The sequence below is a fragment of the Tenebrio molitor genome, unplaced genomic scaffold (assembly GCF_963966145.1).
Source record: "Tenebrio molitor unplaced genomic scaffold, icTenMoli1.1 SCAFFOLD_755, whole genome shotgun sequence".
Lineage (NCBI taxonomy): Eukaryota > Metazoa > Arthropoda > Insecta > Coleoptera > Tenebrionidae > Tenebrio > Tenebrio molitor.
In genome coordinates, this window is record NW_027184221.1 from 1 (window position 1) to 4,669 (window position 4,669).

The following is a 4,669-nucleotide window of genomic DNA, read 5'->3' on the forward strand; positions in this document are numbered from 1 at the left end:
GTTTCCGGTGGGTAGGATACATCGTCTTCTCAGAAAAGGAAATTACGCGGAACGCGTCGGTGCAGGAGCTCCCGTCTATTTGGCCGCCGTCATGGAGTACTTAGCCGCCGAAGTTCTAGAATTGGCAGGAAACGCTGCCCGTGACAACAAGAAGACACGTATTATACCGCGTCATCTGCAGCTGGCCATCAGAAACGACGAGGAATTGAACAAACTCCTGTCCGGAGTTACGATCGCCCAAGGCGGTGTCTTACCCAACATTCAGGCCGTACTTTTACCCAAAAAAACCGAGAAGAAACCTTAAACGAACGATCGATCCATCTCCGTGGCGAAAACTCAAAATATCGGCCCTTCTCAGGGCCACTATAGCTTTTTTTTTTCGTAAAATGACCGATGCATCTTTTCTTTTTGTATTATTATCATTTACGACTGCAATGCCAAAAGGAAAGCAAGGGGTGTTTACGATCTTGGTACATTTATCAGGTAGTCAGTTAGTAATAATTGTCCGTTGTTTCTCGAAAGAACATCATGTTTCTTTTTTTTCCTCTTATTTTTATTTTGTGGTTCTGAAAAGAACCGATTTTGTATTTCGTATTTTATTCTGGTTTTCTCGAACGGTGAAGAGCGCCAGGAAATTAACCTCCGAAACCGTAGAGGGTGCGTCCTTGACGTTTCAAAGCGTAGACGACGTCCATCGCTGTCACGGTTTTACGTTTGGCGTGTTCCGTGTAGGTGACGGCATCTCGGATGACATTTTCCAAGAACACTTTCAGGACTCCGCGAGTTTCTTCGTAGATCAAACCGGAAATACGTTTCACGCCGCCACGACGAGCCAATCTTCTGATAGCGGGTTTCGTGATGCCCTGGATGTTGTCACGCAGGACTTTGCGATGACGCTTCGCTCCTCCTTTTCCCAATCCTTTGCCTCCTTTACCGCGACCGGTCATCTTTTCAGATTATTTCAACTGACACAAAATACCTGCACACCTCGTCCCTAGGAAGTCAACTACCGCAAAATTTCAACTAACGGAGCCTTATATAGATTCAACGGTTCACCATCGACCAATCGACGAAGTCAGCCGTTGACTTTGTTCACGTATAAAAGTACAATTTAATATGGCGGAATTTTTAGTACCCGTTTACCTTTCGACGCGTGCACGTCTAACGATCGTCAGAGTCGATTTTAATAATTGTCAGTTTTGTTTTTCATTCGTTTCATTCGAAATGGCCAGGACCAAGCAGACCGCACGCAAGTCCACCGGAGGAAAAGCCCCCAGGAAACAACTGGCTACCAAAGCGGCCAGGAAAAGCGCTCCCGCCACTGGCGGCGTCAAGAAGCCCCACCGTTACAGACCTGGTACCGTGGCTCTGCGTGAGATCCGTCGTTACCAGAAAAGTACCGAGTTGCTCATCCGCAAGCTTCCCTTTCAACGTTTGGTGAGGGAGATCGCTCAGGATTTCAAAACCGATTTGCGCTTCCAAAGCTCCGCCGTGATGGCCCTCCAGGAAGCGAGCGAAGCTTACTTGGTCGGTCTGTTCGAGGACACGAATTTGTGCGCCATCCACGCCAAACGTGTAACCATCATGCCAAAGGACATCCAACTTGCCAGACGTATTCGGGGTGAACGCGCTTAAATTTTTCCACATCGTGTTTCGGAAGAACAACACGAAACACGAATTTTATAACAAAAAAATCGGTTCTTTTCAGAACCTCAAACTTTACAGGCAAAAAAAAAATATATCGCCCTTCAACCGGAAATGAATAAAATAAAAATGTCAATAATCGGTCGGTCCTCTCGATTCGGGTTGGGTTGCGGTCGTTCGTAAAATTTTATTGCATCCTGTCATCACCTACCTGCCAGCTGATGCTATCTATTTTATTTGGTTTCGCCGTAAGGATAGTTTTATTTCTTTTTTTCGTCGTAGATTATCGTGTGGCCCTGAAAAGGGCCATTTGTGCGTGCCCCGTTGCCGGTAGTACGATGATGACGTCGGAACGAGGCACAGCCGAACGAACATGAGTCGAGTATCCATCCACGTTTCTCACTTTTTCCTCTTCGGCGAAGCGGCCTTTTTCACCTTGACAGGAATGGCTTTGGCTGTCTTGGGTTTGGGTGCTTTGGGTTTTTTAGTCGGACCAGCCTTGTTAGATTTCTTCGCTTTGGAAGGCGATCGGGGTTTCGGGGCGGCTCTAGTTTTCTTTTCTGCCGAGGAGGCGGCCGATTTCTTGGCTTTCGCTGCGGCGGCGGAGGCAGCGACGGCGCTCTTCTTTTCGGCAGCAGTCTTCTTCGCTTTGGGGGAGGCTTGTTTTTTGGCTGTCTTCGAGGAAGCCTTGTCGGAAGTCGTCGCGACGGCGGTACGTTTGGCGGATGATTTTTTCGTCTTGGATGCGGCGGACGAAGCGGGTTTCCTCTTGTCGGAGGCGGAGGCGACTTTGGCACCACCGGAGGTGGACGAGGCGAGCTTGAACGAACCCGACGCGCCCTTACCTTTCGTCTGAACCAGAGATCCCGACGCCACGGCGCCTTTCAGATATTTCTTGATGAAAGGGGCGACCTTTTCGGCGTCGACTTTGTAATTTGCGGCGACGAACTTCTTGATGGCCTGAAGAGACGATCCTCCGCGTTCCTTGAGTCCCTTGATGGCGTTGTTTACCATCTCGGATGTCGGAGGATGGGACGGTTTCGCCCTGGGATTTTTCGCTTTTTTCTCTTTCTTCGCGTGGGATTGAGGGGTGGCAGCGGAACCGGTGGTGACCGATGATGCTGTTTGATTTTCGACGTCGGCCATCTTTCACGTTAAAACGTTAAAAGTTAATAATAATTATTGAAAAAACACTTGCTCACACACGTACACTTCGAGCACCTCGTGAACGAGAATTGAACAAAAAAATTTTCTAAGTCTTTATAAAATAGTCGCCACTGCGGACGGAAGACTGAACGCGCACCGCGTCCGCCGTCGAAGAAATTGCAGGCCTCGGAATCGTTGCCCGCGTGATGGCATCGTCCTCTTTCCTCGATCACCATCGCCACCGTGTGATCAAGCTGGCCGAACTCGGTTTCCGAAGTTTCCCTGGAGATAGCGAAGTTCGTCTCGGAACGTCGGTGGGTTTCGAATCAGGTACACGCCCCTCCAACCACCAGCCCTAAATCCGGGTCGTCACGGTTTCGATTCGGGACCGACGGTTTACGTCGGCGGTGCGGGGTAGACGCGTCGATTCCGGGAATCCATATTTCGTTCGCCGAAATATTGGTCCATCTCTTCCCGGAATACCGCGCCACCTTCTCGATTTTACGACATCTTCGCGTCGCCAAACGCTTCCGAAACGGTCGAAGCACAGAAAGGACCTGGTGTTCGAACCGAGGCAATTCCGACAACAGGATGCCGCGAACCGCCTCTCCGACGTTCAGGTCGATCGTTTTCGGCGGAAGTTGAAACGGGACGAGTCGACGACGGGTCCCGTTGCCGTCCGGACCCTTCGGGACGGCCGAAAGTCCGTCGAGAGGATCATCCGAAAGGAGACGGTCTTCATCGTCCGACCGATGCCGCACCTACGAGTTTTCCGATATTTTCTTCGACGGATCTTCAGGTTTTCTTCCTTTCTTCCGTCTTTCTCTCTTCGTAATTTCGTGTCCGACCTGCGTCGTCCGAAGTCGGGGTGAAGATCGAAGAAAAAACGCCAAAAATAACAACTCGTCAGCCACGCACACCGCGTTCGAATGTCTAACGGTCCAACTTGGATTTTCGAAGATCGCCGAATCCGAGGGACGATAAATAATAATAATAATAATAATAATGGTAATAAATAATAATGTTAATAATAATAATAATGATATGATGATTATAACGATAATTATTATAGATAGGTAAATAGAAACACAGGTCTCCTCTCGAAAATCGGAACTTCCTGATATTACTTACATATTTCGGTCGATCCAAATGTGGGAATCTCGTCGTCGTCGGAGCAAGCAGCGCGGTAGGTGGGGTGAAATTCTGGATTTTCCACCGCCGCCGGCGGTCGAAAAATGTGCGACGCGGGAGATCGCCAGTCCGTCTAGTAGTCTCTCTTGTCGTTAGAGCGTGACGTGGTGGTTGTTGTGGGATTTCCCGTTAGTTCGGTCCGACGTCGGTCGTCAGAGGGTAAGTGCATACGGAAACGAAACGCATCGCGTTTTGATGTTCATATTCGTGCATCGGAATGTTAAAAGCAATATATTTTACACCAACGATCACACCTAAACACCACGGCAACGGCCATACCACGTTGAAAAGCACCGGTTCTCGTCCGATCACCGAAGTTAAGCAACGTCGGGCGCGGTCAGTACTTGGATGGGTGACCGCTTGGGAACACCGCGTGCCGTTGCCCCCCAACACTTTTTGTTTTTTTTTGAAATCCATAGCAACCACCGAACCGATTTGTTTTTCGTGCAGGTATTCGGAAACATGCACAGACCCGTATAATGTAGATTCATAGCTTTAAGTACTAGATAATTAAGAAAACAATTTTTTTTGTCGATTAATTGTAAACAATTGCAGAATAAAAACTCGTCAAACGGTAAAGGTTGTCGTTCGATCACCGAAGGTAAGCCACGCGGGCAGCGGTCAGCACTTGGACGGGTGACCGGTTCATTATATTCCTTCCGTGAGTTTAACAAAGATAACATATGCA

At 48.8% G+C, this 4,669-nt stretch overlaps 1 non-coding gene across 1 annotated transcript; it reads left to right on the top strand.

Annotated features, from left to right (window-relative positions):
- The first annotated feature begins 4,246 nt into the window (after window positions 1-4,246).
- On the top strand, window positions 4,247-4,366 carry LOC138141002 (5S ribosomal RNA). The gene has a single exon (XR_011162904.1). It is a non-coding gene; the product is annotated as a 5S ribosomal RNA (ribosomal RNA).
- The last annotated feature ends 303 nt before the right edge of the window (window positions 4,367-4,669 follow it).